Source organism: Chelonia mydas, chromosome 1 (genome assembly GCF_015237465.2).
Source record: "Chelonia mydas isolate rCheMyd1 chromosome 1, rCheMyd1.pri.v2, whole genome shotgun sequence".
NCBI classification, from domain to species: domain Eukaryota; kingdom Metazoa; phylum Chordata; order Testudines; family Cheloniidae; genus Chelonia; species Chelonia mydas.
The window spans coordinates 318,537,526-318,555,837 of NC_057849.1; the positions used below are offsets into that span (position 1 = coordinate 318,537,526).

Consider the following 18,312-nt stretch of genomic DNA (forward strand, 5'->3'; position numbering starts at 1 on the left):
CAGATTATATACATCTGCTCCGCTGGTGCACCAGGGCATTTTTGTATGGGGGATGGTACTCACTAATTCTCCAATCCTATTTGAGCCTCTGTGCAGCCCCTTACCCACTGGAGACTAGAGGGGGTCCATTCAAATTGTTTTCAACCTCAACAAAAATGCCCTCAACAAAAATTGTTTTGATCATAATTTTTCATTATTCAATAAAAATTTCAGTTGGGAGGGTGGAGAATGTTCTGTTTCAATGGGAAATAAAATCACTCACCTATTTTTTACTTTTTTCAGTGGAAATAGATTAGAAAATGGGGGGATGTCACTGAAACTAAATTTTTTCCTATTAAAAAAACCCCAACAATTTCACAGAACAATATGAACAAAAAAAAAAACCGGTTAGTTTCTTTCTACTTTTAAAAAATATATACTTACCTTTTTTCAAGCAGCTCTCCTGTAGAGCCCTGCTGACCTCCCCACACAGAAACACAGAGCTCTAAACACCACAGAACTACTGTTCTACAACCATGGTAGGGAGCTAGGGGAGCAGGTAGCAGCAGAGGGTCTCTGCAAGGAGGAATGTCGCGGCATGGCAGATCCAGTGTGGAGGAGCAGAGCCAGGGAGATGTGTCCGGAGAGCAGCCACCACCTGGACAGACAAATCTAATCTCTCCCAGCTGCCACTAAAGGCCTTCAAGCTCTAGTGTTCGCAGCGGAGTGGACGTGCGGCTGCTCTGCACCAAGACAGGCATGAGTGGCAGTGTCACAGCCCGTTACGTTCTCTTCACATAGCCCATTTACTTAGGCTTTTTTCAGGGGGGGATCAGCATTTGGTCTCATTTGACGATAAGCTTAGTTTGCAGAATAATGACAAACAATGTCACTACCAAGCATTTTGGCAGAAACATCTAGCTACTCCAGTACTGTGGGCAGAGTTTGGGGAGGTAGGTTGAAGACACCTTCACATCTGAAATTTTTATATATATTTTTTTAATTTAAATGAAGTCATACACAAAGCCAGCCTATGTAAACGAATATTGTCATTACCACTAATGTTTCCCTTCTAATGTAGGTTGCACACATTGTGCCTTGTTTTGAGTGACACTGAAAGCTCTTCTTATCAGGGACTGTCTTTACCTATATGTTTGAAGACTACCTAGCATAATGAACCCCTGTCCTGAATGGGACCTTTGAGAAAGAAATAATTGTAAGACTAATAGTCTAAGGACTTGTCTTCATTACCATGTTACATCAGTGCAGCTGTATCGATGCAGCTGTGCCAATGTAGCGCGTCTGGTGCAGATGCACTATGCCGACAGGAGAGCGCTCTCCCATCAGCAGAATTACTCCTCCTCAGCAAGAGGCGCAAGTTATGTCAGCAGGAGAGTGACGCCTGCCGAGATAGCGCAGTGTGGACACTGCTTTAAGTTGGTCTAACTTATGTCACTCAGGGAAATGGCTTTTTCACACCCCTGAGTGACGAAAATTAATCTATTTAAGCAGTAGCATAGAGAAGCCTGATGTGTATTGTTACGTAGTGGTTCAATACAATCCCTGGGTTTTGCACATTCATTGCCAATTATCAAACCTGTTGGTGAGTAAAAGGCAAATGTTTAATTACTATAGCAATGTGACCATGTGAACCAGAATTAGATTGTTTCTCCTACCACATCCCGCTAAACTAGCTCATCAAAAGGTTGGCGTTTATTCTGAGCTCTCTGAAATTTTCATCATTTGTACACATCACCTGGATCAGACTCTCCTTTGAAATTCAGTTACCAACAATTGACTGTTTACAGGGTTGAGTCACAATGTTGAATTGCCAGCCAATGACTTTTCAGTTATTTGATTTTTTCCATATATATTAGAATAAATTATAAGCCAGTTTAAAAAATGATTGAGGAAACTGAATACAAAAATTCTCAAGCAACATGGGATGATGTGTTAATTTCTGTGTCTGTATATAAGTCGCTCTTGCTGTTTAAAACTAATGCATAGCAATGATGGTGTTTGGGTTCCAGAAAGAAGCCAAAGGTTTGGGGCATATACACTGTTCTTTTCTGTAGGCCAAATCCGAAAATCTTTACTCCACTTTTACAGGATTTGGCTCCATGAGATTAACCTCCATACACTTTCGTTATCCCAGTCAAATTCCAAATCATCCTTGCTGGAAAGGTAATTCTGCTCCATGAAAATAGAAGATGTACTGGGTCTTTATGACTATCAGTTAACTACAGCCTTTGATGCTCTAGTATGGATGTAGCCAGTACTCCTTCCCTGTGGCCCTCAGATCTTCATGGTTCTGTAATTATGCACAGCAGGAGAAGTGAGAAGGAACAACACTTGAGCATTGGTGACAGAAAATACCAACATGGAATACATTGAGAGACTGCATATGCTCCTTAGGTAGTGGAACCTCACCACTGTTAATCATAGAATCATAGAATATCAGGGTTGGAAGGGACCTCAGGAGGTCATCTAGTCCAACCCCCTGCTCAAAGCAGGACCAATCCCCAATCAAATCATCCCAGCCAGGGCTTTGTCAAGCCTGACCTTAAAAACTTCCAAGGAAGGACATTCTACCACCTCCCTAGGTAACGCATTCCAGTGTTTCACCACCCTCCTAGTGAAAAAGTTTTTCCTAATATCCAACCTAAACCTCCCCCACTGCAACTTGAGACCATTACTCCTTGTCCTGTCCTCTTCTACCACTGAGAATAGTCTAGAACCATCCTCTCTGGAACCACCTCTCAGGTAGTTGAAAGCAGCTATCAAATCCCCCCTCATTCTTCTCTTCCACAGACTAAACAACCCCAGTTCCCTCAGCCTCTCCTCATAAGTCATGTGTTCCAGACCCCTAATCATTTTTGTTGCCCTTCGCTGGACTCTCTCCAATTTATCCACGTCCTTCTTGTAGTGTGGGGCCCAAAACTGGACACAGTACTCCAGATGAGGCCTCACCAATGTCAAATAGAGGGGAACGATCACGTCCCTCGATCTGCTCGCTATGCCCCTACTTATACATCCCAAAATGCCATTGGCCTTCTTGGCAACAAGGGCACACTGCTGACTCATATCCAGCTTCTTGTCCACTGTAACCCCTAGGTCCTTTTCCGCAGAACTGCTGCCTAGCCATTCGGTCCCTAGTCTGTAGCTGTGCATTGGGTTCTTCCGTCCTAAGTGCAGGACCCTGCACTTATCCTTATTGAACCTCATCAGGTTTCTTTTGGCCCAATCCTCCAATTTGTCTAGGTCCCTCTGTATCCTATCCCTGCCCTCCAGCGTATCTACCACTCCTCCCAGTTTAGAATCATCTGCAAATTTGCTGAGAGTGCAATCCACACCATCCTCCAGATCATTTATGAAGATATTGAACAAAACCGGCCCCAGGACCGACCCCTGGGGCACTCCACTTGACACCGGCTGCCAACTAGACATGGAGCCATTGATCACTACCCGTTGAGTCCGACAATCTAGCCAACTTTCTACCCACCTTATAGTGCATTCATCCAGCCCATACTTCTTTAACTTGCTGACAAGAATACTGTGGGAGACTGTGTCAAAAGCTTTGCTAAAGTCAAGAAACAATACGTTATTGCTATGCATAAAGATTAAACATTTCTTCATAAGTGATCTTCTCAACTGAGAGAATGACATGAGAAAGCAATGCTTGAAACTGAAGTTGCCCGAATATACATACCATAGTCTAGAGTCAATTAAATACAGAGAGCCAGAATGAAGCAGTATGTATAAGCCACAGCTGAATAGAGAGGTTGTTTTAGAGGGTCAGTTCCTGAGGTACTCTCTGCCTGCAGAAAACCGAGGCTGACAAAATGCCTGTGAGCTCACGAGGGAGCACATGGAGGACAGGTAACTGCTATGGCTTTTAATTGTGGAGCATGTGGCCAGCCAGGCAAAAGGGCCACCTTTAGCACTGAGAATCAGGATTCTGGCTACCAACTGAACAACGCACAAGGTGGGAGGGATGATTTCTTACACTCCTCCTTCCCCTGGGCACTCATTTCAGAATGGCCAGATTCTGGCCCAAAGCAAATTGCACTGTCTCTTTGGCCCCAGTCCTTGCTAGGCTGTGTGACACCTACCTGCCCTTGCTTGTTTGTTTAGTTTCAGTTGTTCTCAGTTAGGTAACTATTCTCTTTAGCCTGTAAACGTCAGGTTTACTCTAAGACAAGGCTGTATGTTGCCACAGCATCCCTGGGGGAATTTGGAATTAGAGCTGAATGATTTTGAAAAAAACCCACCTTGCAAGCAAGGTTCACTTTTAAAACAATTAGTTCCCCAGGTTGGCCAGGCTGGAACATGAGATGAGCTTAATTCAAATCAACAGAACATTCTAAAAGGAGGGATAAAAATAGGGCAACTGGAAAAACAAATTTCTTCTAATTGTGCTGTGGACTCTAATGGATCCCCCTGCAGCATCCTGATAAAGCAACTGACATATTACACCTAGTACAGAAGCAGAGATGTAATTTTGCAGTCCTGGATTTTGTGATAGTTTTGATATATATTTAGGATACACAAAACTTAAATAAAATTTATCTTGCATACAGAGGAACATAAATTGCTTCACATAAAAACAGTGACTCTCCTAGAAACAGAAAGGGGAAATGATGCATGAGGAGGGAAACAAAGGAAAGAAAATATCAGAAATTTAGAAGCTGTAAAGATATAGGGTAGTTAGAGGGGAAATCGAATGGAAGGCTGCCACACTGGGAAAGTGGAAAAGTGGGTTCTTATTGTCTCTATTACAGTTCCTCCTAAACACAGTCCATAATAGTTAAGAGCAGGGAGGAACAACGATTCCTATGGATGTTACAGTAGCATCACTGTGAATTTTCCAAGTTTGACAAAAACTAGCATTAATGTAGCGATTTCACTACTGCTAGATGTACCTCAGAAGGAGATTCAGGTGAATACAGAAAATAGCCTCTGTTGAAACAAAGAGGTTCCTTGGGAGTATGTATGTCATAAGAACATAAGAATGGCCATACTGGGTCAGACCAAAGATCCATCCAGCCCAGTGACCCGACAGTGGTCAATGCCAGGTGCCCCAAAGGGAGTGAACCTAACAGGTAATGATCAAGTGATCTCTCTCCTGCCATCCATCTACACCCTCTGACAAACAGAAGCGAGGGACCCCATTCCTTACCCACCCTGGCTAATAGCCATTAATGGACTTAACCTCCATGAATTTATCCAGTTCTCTTTTAAACCCTGTTATAGTCCTAGCCTTCACAACCTCCTCAGGCAAGGAGTTCCACAGGTTGACTAAGCGCTGTGTGAAGAAGAAATTCCTTTTATTTGTTTTAAACCTGCTGCCCATTCATTTCATTTGGTGGGCCCTAGTTCTTATGTTATGGGAACAAGTAAATAACTTTTCCTTATTCACTTTCTCCACACCACTCATGATTTTATAAACCTCTATCATATCCCCCCTTAATCTCCTCTTTTCCAAGCTGAAACGTCCTAGCCTCTTTAATCTTTCCTCATATGGGACCCATTCCAACCCCCTAATCATTTTAGTTGCCGTTCTCTGAACCTTTTCTAATGACAGTATATCTTTTTTGAGATGAGGAGATCACACTATTCAAGATGTGGGTGTACCATGGATTTATATAAATGGCAATAAGATATTCTCCGTCTTATTCTCTATCCCTTTTTTAATGATTCCTAACATCCTGTTTGCTTTTTTGAGTGCCACTGCACACTGTGTGGACATCTTCAGAGAACTATCCACTATGACTCCAAGATCTCTTTCCTGATTAATTGTAGCTAAATTAGCCCGCATCATATTGTATGTATAGTTGGGGTTATTTTTTCCAGTGTGCATTACTTTACATTTATCCAGATTAAATTTCATTAGCCATTTTGTTGCCCAATCACTTAGTTTTGTGAGATCTTTTTGAAGTACTTCACAGTCTGCTTTGGTCTTAACTATCTTGAGCAGCTCAGTGTCATCTGCAAACTTTGCCACCTCACTATTTACCCCTTTCTCCAGGTCATTTATGAATAGGATTGGTCCTAGGACTGACCCCTGGGGCACACCACTAGTTACCCCTCTCCATTCTGAAAATTTACCATTTATTCCTACCCTTTGTTCCCGGTCTTTTAACCAGCTCTCAGTCCATGAAAGGATCTTCCCTCTTATCCCATGACAACTTAATTTATGTAGGAGCCTTTGGTGAGAGACCTTGTCAAAGGCTTTCTGGAAATCTAAGTACATTATGTCCACTGGATCCCCCTTGTCCACATGTTTGTTGACCCCCTCAAAGAACTCTAATAGATTAGTAAAACATGATTTCCCTTTACAGAAACCATGTTGACTTTTGCGCAACAATTTATGTTCTTCTATGTGTCTAACAATTTTATTTTTTACTATTGTTTCAACTAATTTGCCCGGAACTGATGTTAGACTTACTGGTCTGTAATTGCCGGGATCACCTCTGGAGCCCTTTTTAAATATTGGCGATACATTAGCTATCTTCCAGTCATTGGGTAGAGAAGCTGATTTAAAGGACAGATTACAAACCATAGTTAATAGTTCCACAATTTTACATCTGAGTTCTTTCAGAACTCTTGGGTGAATGCCATCTGGTCCTGATGACTTGTTACTGTTAAGTTTCTCAATTAATTCCAAAACCTCCTCTAGTGACACTTCAATCTGTGACAATTCCTCAGATTTGTCACCTACAAAGGACGGCTCAGGTTTGGGAATCTCCCTAACATCCTCAGCCATGAAGACTGAAGCAAAGAATTCATTTAGTTTCTCCATAATGACTTTATAGTCTTTAAGTGCTTCTTTTGTATCTCGATCGTCCGGGGCCCCACTGGTGGTTTAGCAGGCGTCCTGCTTCTGATGTACTTAAAAAACATTTTGTTATTACCTTTTTAGTTTTTGGCTAGCTCTTCTTCAAACTCCTTTTTCGCTTTTCTTATTACATTTTTACACTTAATTTGCCAGTGTTTATGCTCCTTTTTATTTACCTCACTAGGATTGGACTTCCACTTTTTAAAAAATGCCTTTTTATCTCTCACTGCTTCTTTTACATGGTTGTTAAGCCACAGTGGCTCTTTTTTAGTTCTTTTACTGTGCTTTTTTAATTTGGGGTATACATTTAAGTTGGGCCTCTATTATGGTGTCTTGGAAAAGTGAACATGCAGCTTGCAGGGATTTCACGCTAATCATTGTACCTTTTAATTTCTGTTTAACTAACCTCCTCATTTTTGCATAGTTCCCCTTTCTGAAATTAAATGCCACAGTGTTGGGCTGTTGAGGTGTTCTTCCCACCACAGGAATGTTAAATGTTATTATATTATGGTCACTATTTCCAAGTGGTCCTGTTATAGTTACCTCTTGGACCAGATCCTGCGCTCCACTCAGGACTAGATCGAGAGTTGCCTCTTCCCTTGTGGGTTCCTGTACCAGCTGCTCCAAGAAGCAGTCATTTAAAGTATTGAGAAATTTTGTCTCTGCATTTCATCCTGAGGGGACGTGTACCCAGTCAATATGGGGATAATTGAAATCCCCCACTATTATTGAGTTCTTTATTTTGATAGCCTCTCTAGTCTCCCTAGCACCTCAGCCTGAGAATTAAATTACTTAATAAACATTTATAAACTTTTAAATAAACAGTGTCCCATTTTACAACTCAGGAAACTGATGCACAGAGAGAAAATGGATGAACTCAAAAGAGCTAAGCATGCTAAGAGCTTACATAAGGATCGTAATGGGAGTCACTGGGTGGCCTGCCAGATGCACAGGCACAAATCAGGCATGGAATTTTCTGCCTGCTTTCTGTCTCATAAACACCCCCGCCCTTACGTTCTTCTGTGGTGCTCACTGTCTCTCCTTTAGTTTCTCGCTGCTACACTTTTAAAAAAGGAAAACAACAGTCTCCTCCCTGAGAATGAACTTTAGTTGGGTAACTCCCTTCAATTCTAGTGGCAGTTGTGTGGCTCAGGCCTTGTGCAGTTCTTTTAAAATGTAGAGATTAGCGTTGTTTTCTGAGCTCTTCCTCTAACTTCTCTCATTTTCAGCATCCTCAAAGGCAGTGGTCTCCAAAGGGGTGGGGCGCAAGATGATGGATTGGGGGGCACCGCGGGGGGGGGGGGGAAGGCACAGCCCTGAGTCCTACGGCCTGTGGAGGAGCAGGGGCAGCGGCGCAGCCAGCAGCCGGAGAGAAGAGAAGCGGAAAGAGCCGCTTCTCTTAGGCCGCTAGCTGCGCGGCTGCCCCTACTCCTCCTGAGTCCTCCGGCCCGTGCTCGCAGGGCCTCATTCCAAAAGGGGCTTTAGAGCTGCAGGCCAGGGCCCCGGGGCCCCCTTAGCCCAGGGCCCTGAAGCCCCTAAAGCCCCTGCGTTCTGGGTGGCCCTGCCTGCCATGTGGGGGGCAGCTCCCAGAATCGCGGCTCCCAGAATCGTGGCCATGGGGGTGGTGCTGCACTGCACAGAGCCCCCTGCACACCCCCTGCACCAAACAGGAGCTGTCCCAGGTACATGCTCTGCACCTCCTGCCTGCCCCAGCCCTGAGCTTCTTCCTGCACCCCCACCCTGAGCGCCCTCCGGCACCCTAACTCCCTCCCAGACCCTGAACACCCACCCGGAGCACCCTCAGGCATCCTAACTCCCTCCCAGACCCCGCACCCCACTCTGAGCGCCCTCCCACACCCTAACTCCCTCCCAGACTCTGCACCCCACCCTGAGCGCTCGCTGTATCACAAAGTGTTAAACCAAGATTTTCAAAAATAATAAAGCATTTTCAATTACATTGCTCTCACTAAAAATATTATTATTAATAATAAATTTTGTTAGTGAGAGCAAAAAAGTTTTTTGTACTGTCAGTAAATAAAATAAAAAATTATTTTAAAAATATTGTTTTTCATCTTTATCTCATCGTTTTTAAATGCTATTTTTTGTGTATGTTTTATAATTTACACAATATATTTGTACAGTAATACATGTATATAATTTATACAGAAATAAATATACATATATTAGGGGTGCATGCTCAAAAAATTTTTACTGATAGGGGTGAGCGATCAAAAAAGTTTGGAGACCACTGCTCAAAGGGCTACCCCCAAAGGGCTGTTGCACTGTTGTAATTACATGGATGTACCACAGAAGATTGCTCTAAAACGCTCAAACTCTAATTAGCCATATAAAATTACTCTTGATACCTGATAGTTGCCTGAATTTCTTTTTTTAGTAAAGATCTGTAGGAGGTAACTATAAAAATCTGAGTGGGATAAATGTTCTTGACTTAGAAACAGCAGTTAATGGCCTTGGTTAGTCACAGAGTGGCTAAATTACATGGAAGTTTCACCAGCTTCCACAATCCACAAATCTGTCAAAAATTGAATCCAGCTCATCAGACACCCCCTCTTTGGGCAAGGTGGCAAAGTGAATGCTGCACACTCTGAGCTAGTCAGTTGATAACACTGAGTTCAAAGTCCATGCAGTGAATTTAAAGAGGACCAGAGAGAGATTATTTATAAAAAGAAAAGACATGCTGCATATCCCAGGGAATGAAGCAGATTCCAAGCACTCAGAAGACTCTAAAGACCCTAATGGCCTTAGACATCATGGACTTCAAAAATGTCATGTGATAAAACTGGAAAATCATCCACTACAGAAATAAGAACGTTTATCACCTGAATACTTTTCAGCCACCATCGCCTTGCTGAAGGACCTGTAAGATCAACTGAGGGCATCATCAGTGATACATCTGTGACAAGTAGTATGTACAATCAAGTTTTACGCACACTAGCTGTCGATTTAAACTGAGATATTGACCAGCAATTTATTCTGCTGAAGCAAAAGTGGGAGCTATCTAAATGTGCTCTTCTAACGCTTGTCATCTAGCCACTAGTTGCTTGACCTCAGATAATTACAACAAATTTGTGGTCCTCACTCACCTGATGGCTGTTTGATTTCAATATTGTGTTTCATTTGCTAAATAATAATTTTCTGGTATGTTTTCCTATGGGGCTCATGTTATATTGTTATGCAACATACTTTTAGCCTAATTAGTTGTAAATTTATCAGGCAGTAATAACATGAATATTGTGTCTGGTTGTATAATCACTAATTGGTTCATCTGATCAGTTTGAGCACTTTAGTTTATTGCTTTCCTTTGCTATACAGTCTGGTTGAAAATTAACTGTTTGTCCTGACAGGAATGGTGTGTGTTAGATAACTGTTCAGTGAACTAAGAGCTGAACCTATTCTATAGTGGGATTTTGCAGAGAAGTACAGAGTGGTTATTTTAAAGCATATGTAACCATGATGGAACCATCCTATGACTTACCTTAAACACCAGTTCTCTCAGTAGAATTTAACAATCAGAAGGAAGAGGCCGTAATAGAGTGGAGAATTTTTGTTGTTATACAAGCTGTGACACGTGTGTAATACCTTCAGTAATTACTGTAACTCAGCTGCTATTGTGCCACTGGCATGCTATTTCCTGTAAACCAACCAACCAACTAAATTCCTTGCAAAATAGTGTGCAGGAAAAGAAACAGCTCATTAGGGATGGGAGAAGGATTTGCTTTTCAATCAGGCACTCCCTTTCCATTCTCTTCACTGCCCCCAAAGTTCATTTCAAACAGATTAGATTCAGATATTTTGGAACTGCACCATGTTAACCCTCTGCCTACACACGTTATGATCAAACTCCAAGGGCTCACTGCTTTCACTAGGGGCCCTGTCCTTACCAAAGCTCCACCACTTGGCTGCATCTGCATTTTCCTCATCAGTGCAGCTAGGGCAGGGGTATTTATTAACCCAAGTGCTGCTGGTTATAAATATTTTGTGAATAAGAGATAAACATGAGTTACAGCCAAAAAGCAAAATTAATATTTAATTCTAGTCTAGGCAAAAAGAAAGGCAAAGCAAGCAATCCGCTGAGAACAAATCCCCTTTCTTATAGGCTGTCATAGATATGCTTTCAGTGGCCTAATCAGGTGGCAAAGTCATAGATGGCCTCAAAGGCAGCAGAACAGCTGTGGCTTGGCTACACTGGAGTCCATCCATAAGGGCTGCACCGGGGGATTCAGTACCTCCGGCGCACTGGGGACCATGTTCCATAGAAGCAGTCGCCGTGCCCCCATTCAGGGCGGTTTGAGGATGAGGTGCAGGAGACAAAGGGTGTGTGGCTAATGGTCAAGGAGGTGAAGCAGAGGGGCTATACGTTGCACTGTAGTCTCAGGGTTCCAGTTGCAGCCATGGAGTGTCTCTGCTGGTGCCTTGTGGCCTTACAGTGCTTACACACCGAGGTGATCGGACCCACAGAGACAGGCAGATGGGGGAAAAGCTTGTCCCCAAAGAACTTCATTACAAACCCTATTTAGCTTAAGGGCTTAGTGGAAGATGGGAAACCAGCATCTCGCTGCCCTTTGTGCCTTTGAAAATCTCACACTGAGTCCTGACTTGATAGAATGAAGAATCCTGGTGGAAAGGTTGGTGATGGGAAGGCAGATCTGAAGCTGCCATTGGAAGAAATGCATTGGAACAGTGAGCCAGTGCAACACACAGACAGAAGCATGTTACTTCTGCTCTTCAGCATGTGCTCCTTAACTGCTGCCAGCTAGTATTTGCTCCTGAGGGCAGCACACACACTAGCCAGCGGGGGGACTGGTCACACCACCTTTCTTGTACACCCATCAGGCATGTGACTGGTATCTCCTAGTGCCATCTTGCACACCACCAAGTCATTTTGCCTCACTGCTTGTGCATAGGAGGAGGCTCCTGCACCTGTCTTCCCTTCCCTGCTTGGGCACCAGCATATCAGAGGACATAATTTGGCCCCAAGAGCAAAATAAAGTGTCCACAAGACAGTTGCCCTGGTTACTGAAGCCTGTGGTTATAAAAACTGCACCACAGGGCGAAGGAAGACAGATTTTACTACACTGCTTTATGGACTTTATGGACATTACATCTCTTCTTTTCCATTCTATTCTACTCCCTCTTCTTCCCTGGAAAGAGGGCATGACCACAAGAGAGAATACCTCCAATATGACAACAAAGGTGAAAACAAGCCCAGACAAAGTAGATTTTCCCCTCCGTCCTCCGCCCCCTCCCCACATTTCTTGACTCTAAAAGCTGAATCAGTATCCTAGAGACTAATAACATGGTAACAGTAGCATTAGATATCAGGGAATTTCACAATGTTTGCTTAAAAAGTTAGTTTCACTATGAAATTACCTCCATGCATTCTTTAAGATTCCTCACAGAGCCTAACACAAAGTCAAAGAATACAGAACAGCATGGATTTTTTCTGGCCTGTGACATATCTATTAAGGAAATACTGGCTGTCCCTTACCTGGCTTTCTCAGAGCCAACCTCAATTTCCACAGAAATAGGGCTGGAATTTAAGCTGCCAGAAGTCATTAGCTGAGAGCAAGAATTCTCTCTCTTGTTATTTTCAGCTGCTGGCCATCTGCTGAGCTGCAAAAGTACTGGTTTCAAACACCCGCAAAAGACTTTTAAAAGATCCAATGGGAGATCACAAATGTGCCCGTCTCCTGCCTTTTGCACTACCCTCGGTGTACCTCCTGTCCTGAGATGGGTTAGAATGACATAACACTTCCAGCCAGCTGACTCTTGCTCCCAGCATTGCTAGCACTAGTGGAAGTGCACGAGTAGGAGATTCTTCTTTGAGTGTCCTCTGCATATTCCCCCTTTTGGGATATGAGCTGACTGGTGAGTTTGAATAGTGGAGCCTCCTGTAAGCTGTGCCTGTTAGAGCGTTAGCACTCGCATGCCCCTGCCTCGCCCTCCCCTCAGCATTCCAGCATATTCTGAGGGTGTGGCCACAAAAGGGGATGCGGCAGCCATAGCCCCCTCAGTCCTTCCGACTGCTGATCTGATAGATGAGAACCTTCTCTGAATTCCATGGATCCAAAGCATTTTAGATAAGTGCCTTGTTGTGCTTAGTAGTTAGCGACTGGATTAGTCTAACAGTTAATTTTACTGTTATTCTTCATTAGAATCAGTGCCAGGAATAGTGGCTGATGTGAAGAACAAGAAGCACGGACTCAAGAGGTGCACGTCATGTCTTGCATTTGACACTCACACCCTGTGCTTGAAATATTTAGGCAAGGGCAATTCTCCTTCACACTGTACCATCTGTGGCATTTGTTCTCCACATGCTGGGAAAGGCGGACAAAATAGGCTTCAAGGCCTTTTACTTCAAGAAGTTTTAATGGCTAACATTCCTGGATTGTGGGTTTCCAATGTCTCTGACAAAATGATTAAGGGTCTTGAATTGGCACCAGGTGCTTCTGGTTCCAGAAGGCATTGTTATTGACTTAGTCAGCCTCTCCACCAAGCTCCAGTTCCAAGATGACTGAGTGTTCAGTAGCTAAACTTCTGAACCTCGTATTGAGAAGAGGTCAGCCCTTCACCAAAAGAGTTATGGGCAATGGGTAATCTGTGACTGGGGCCTCTGCGGATCTGGGACCCTTGGTTCAGAGGAAAAAGAAGACCAAGACAAAGCATCTTTCACTGCAGGAGAAAACTCCTCAGTCAAGAGATTCATCTTCAGATCGGGAATTTATGGATCTGAAACTTGCCAGAGATCTGTACCTTAAGGCCTCTCTGTATCATCGTATTGTTCAACATTATGGTTCTGAGAAAATCATCTGATCCAAATACCTCATCTTTCTCAGTTCCATCAATAGTCATTACAGCACAGGTATACTCTGATCCGCCTGGCCCCATAGATTTTTTCGGTTCCACGCTGAGATCTGGAAAACTAAGTGTGAAAAAGCATTTTTCAGACTCCTTTCCTCCAGACAAGAGGCAGAGTGCATGAAGAGGCACTGTAGTGCAAGAATCTGCAGAAATACTCACTCTGCCAGCTAAGATTCTTATTGGGTTGCAGAGGTAGACAATATCTCCCATATATCTACTTCAACTTCAATTGTTTCTTCTATCAGCTCCTTGCTAGATCCAGGATCAGAACACCATTCAGAGGAAGATCTGGATCTGGTGGTATTTGTGGATCCACAACCCTTTCCTGTCTTATCCAAAAACTGCATTTCTCAACTGGATTATCAGCAGGTCCCCTATCCTCAGTACTATGACACCATGCTAGAATTGAAGAGTTGGCAGGATTGGCATATGCCACCTTGGATATCATGGCTCAATCAACCTCCCTTCATATCTTAGTCTTTGGATCCATGTTGAGACAGAACTACTCCTGTGGAGCTGGGATGTTCAGAGCCTAACCCTGCAGATCCAATGATAAGAACTACAGCTCTACCATTGTCCCTGACACTCTTTATGAAGAAGAGCAGGAATGAGATTCCCCTTCTCAACAACTTGAACTCAGCAACTTGAACAATAATTACCAGGTGATTCCTCGCCTGATGAAATGTGGGTGTTGCATCAGCTTAGTCTCTCTTGGAAAAACACTATTCAATGTCATGAGCTTATTAGCTGAATGGTTACTACATAAACTTCACATCTGTCACAGATGAAGCTCCTCACACAGTCTTTGATATATTTGGTAGTACCCCTACCAACAAGGTTTCTTTACCAGTCTTGGAAGGTCGCTTGCAACCAGCAAAATCAATATGGAAAAAACTCTCATCTTGCCAACCTATTTCCAAGAAGAGAGGCTATATCAAATCCCGTATGAGTGTTTTTCATGCTTTTATGCTTTCTGCTCCTAACTCCCTAGTCGTGGCAGCAATAGCACAGAGGTCAAAAGCTGGGTACTTACACTCCACACCTAATGATAGAGAAGGGAAAAGATTAGATTCTTTGGGAAGGAAACTGTTTTCTTAGTCTTCCTTGATTATGAGGATTGCTAACCATCAAGCAATCATTGCCAGTATCAATTTCACCTATGGGACAAAATTTCATTCTTTACAAAGAATATTCTGGAGGAAGACTGAAAGTTAGCTAATGCCGTTATGAAAATGTGGGCCAAAAATGTCCTTAGAGGCTCCTTTGACATTTCAGATGCTTCTTCAAGATCATAGCCTCTTCTATATTTCTTCATAGGCTAACTTGATTCTGATCTTTTTCTCTCCCCTTGTTACTAAATCAAAGATCAAGGATCTCCCATTTGAGGGAAACAATCTGTCCAGTTCTAAAACAGATGAAGCATTAGAAAAATGAGATCTATATCAAGGATCTCTAGGACTCTCGCAGTCTTTCAGGAGGATTTCTGCATCTTGTTTAGATACTGGAGACAATGTTACATACCCTGTTCATCTTCTTCTTACTACTCTTAAAGACAAGACTAGTAGCAACAACAGCATCCTCTTCCTTCTCAGTCCCAATTAAGAAAAAGATCCTCTAAATCCAAGATGAGATCAAAGAACTTTTCTACTACCACTACTTCTTTAACTTCTGTTAGACCTCAGGTTTGACATTACAGCTGAAAGCTGAAAACCAATCTTACACAGTTCTTCTGTAGCTTTCTGTCTCATTTTTACATCAAATGTTAAAACATCACTATAGACAAATGGGTTTGGGACATTATTAAAGAGGGCTACACCATCCAGTTTGAGACCATCTCTCCATAGCACCCTCCTGTTCCTTTTTAGGGACCTCTCTAATGAGACATTTCTGAGATCAGAAATCCATTCTCTTCTATTAGAGGGAGCAATAGAGGAGGTTCTGGAAAATCTCAGGAATCAAGGTTTTTATTCTAGATATTTCCTCTTTAAACACACACACACACACACACACACACACACACGATATTTTAAACAAATTCTAGATATGAATCTAGATCTAATTAAACAAACACACCAGGAAGTTCTGCTTCGGGATATTGACTCTTAGTTCAATTTTCCCCTTTCTTTCTGCTCAGGATTGGTTTGCTGCTCTTGATCTCAAGCATGATTACTTCCATATTTTTATTCAATCTTCTCACAGGAAATACCTTTCTTTTGCCCTCGGGCAGGACCATTTCCAATACTAAGTTCTCCCCCTTGGCCTTTCTGCTAAACCCAGAGCTTTTTATAAAATGCCTTTCTGTAAAAGCAGCCTTCCTCAGGAGACAAGGAATTTTCATTTTTCCATATGCCAGTGACTGGCTTCTGAAAGTTCACGCCAAAGATGAGTTGAACCTAGTCATTCTTTTCACACAGTCTCTGTTCCAAAATCTAGGTTTTCTGATAAACAGGAAAAAATCCATAATGTATCCAGCAAAAACAAACAATCTCCAAACTCTTTCACAGGAGCAGTTCTCAACTCCAGAGTAGTGAGAGCGTACCTCCTAGAGCAGTGGTTCTCAAAGCCGGTCGGCCACTTGTTCAGGGCTTTCCCTGAACAAGCAGCGGACTGGCTTTGAGAACCACTGTCCTAGAGGACAAATAAATGCTCAAATAAATTGGTTAGTCGCTAAGGTGCCACAAGTACTCCTTTTCTTTTTGCGAATACAGACTAACACGGCTGTTACTCTGAAACCTGTCCTAGAGGACAAATTCCAAAAACTGAAATCCACCACACACAGCTTATTTCAGCAACCAGTACAGGCAGTACTATTCTTCCTCCCCTTTCTGGATCTTATGGCATCAACAATTGATGTTACACCTGTGACAGGGTCAGGCCAGATGGCTACAAGAGAGTTGCCGAAGGTAGATACATTAGTTCCAGGTTAAGTAGGTCCCTTTTCCCTGGGTAAGATAACAGGGACTATTCCAGAATACTCAGGAACTTTCTAGAACTAATTAAGGCAGGCAGGCTAATTAGGACACCTGTAGCCAATTAGGAAGCTGCTACAATTAATTAAGGCTAATCAGGACACCTGGTTTAAAAAGGCTTCACTCCAGTTAGTGAGGTGTGCGTGTAAGGAGCTGGGAGTGAGAGGACATGCTGCTGCTGGAGGACTGAGGAGTACAAGCGTTAACAGACATCAGGAGGAAGGTCCTGTGGTGAGGACAAAGAAGGTGTTAGGAGGAGGCCATGGGGAAGTAGCTGTCACACAGTTGTTCCAGAAGGCACTCTAGACAGCTGCAGTCCACAGGGCCCTGGGCTGGAACCCGGGGTAGAGGGCAGGCCCGGGTTCCCCCCAAACCTCCCAACTCTGGACCCAACACAGGAGGTTCCACCAGAGGGGAAGGTCTCTGAGCTGTTCCCTGACCCACATGGTGGATCAGCATTTTTCCCATGCTGGCCAGTGATGAGGTTATCTGAGTGAACGGCAGATTTGAGCCACGAAAATGGCCAAACTGAGGGCTACTGTGAATCTCTGAGGAAAGCAAAATCCGCCAATAAGCGCAGGACCCACCAAGGCAGAGGAGGAACTTTGTCACACACCCTACATTCTTACCACAAGGCTCAGAATGAGTCTTCTTCAATGCTGGGTTTCAAGAAATTTCAAGCCAACAACGTGCAGTATGCACATGGTGCTTACAGTCCCAGCGAAGGCCTCAGATGCTCTCCTGTGGAGACTGAAGCCCATGAATCTACTGAAAAGAGTGATGTTCAATCCATTGCCTATTTCAGTAACAGCTAGAACAGATGCTTCCAAGAACAGTTGGAGTGCGCATCTCAGCACATTAATGGCAAGGAGTCTGTGGAATCTGCAACAATTATAACTTCATATCAATGTCCATTTAGCACTCAAATCCTTCCTTCCTCAAATTCAGGGCTCTGTGGTTCAAGTTGCCAAGGACAATGACAGCGATGTAGTATGTAAATAAACAGATCATTACAACTTTGCCGAGAAGCAATAAAACTATGGGACTGGTGTATATGTCACAAAATTTATCTAACTGCATTGCATATAGCAGGATCTCAGAACGAACTAGTGGACCAACTGAGTAGAGACTCTTTGCAGAGTCATAAATGGTCTCTGAAGCAATCAGTGATTCAGGACATCTTCAATCCTTGGAAATTTCCAAGCATAGACCTCTTTGCCATCAGCCTCAATACCAAACACCACTTTTGTTCAAGAGCAAGGACAAAGTAGTGCTCTGGCTGCACCCAAAATTTTTACCTAAAATAATTTCTGATTTTCACGTTAATCAATGATGTATTAACCTTCCAGTATTCTTTTGAAAACTTCATAAGAGTGAATCAAAGTTACATTGTTTGGATGCTAAAAGAGTTTTAACTAATTATTTGGATAGAACAAAAATGTTCAGGATTGCTCATAAACTGTTACCTATTCAGATAATTATAAAGGAAAAGCTTTTTCTGCTTAAACTAGATGGGGCAGACACTATATAGAAGAGAGTAGAAGAAAGCATCACAATCACTTCTGCTGCTATTAAAACCCATTCTACTAGGGCAGTTGCTACTTCAGCAGCATACTTCAAACACCTCCCATTAATAGAAATTTG

At 42.9% G+C, this 18,312-nt stretch overlaps 1 protein-coding gene across 1 annotated transcript in view; it reads right to left on the reverse strand.

Annotated features, from left to right (window-relative positions):
• LOC102934244 (maltase-glucoamylase, intestinal-like) overlaps window positions 1-18,312 on the reverse strand; it is a 91,305-nt gene that overhangs the window by 53,728 nt on the left and 19,265 nt on the right. The window lies entirely within an intron of this gene.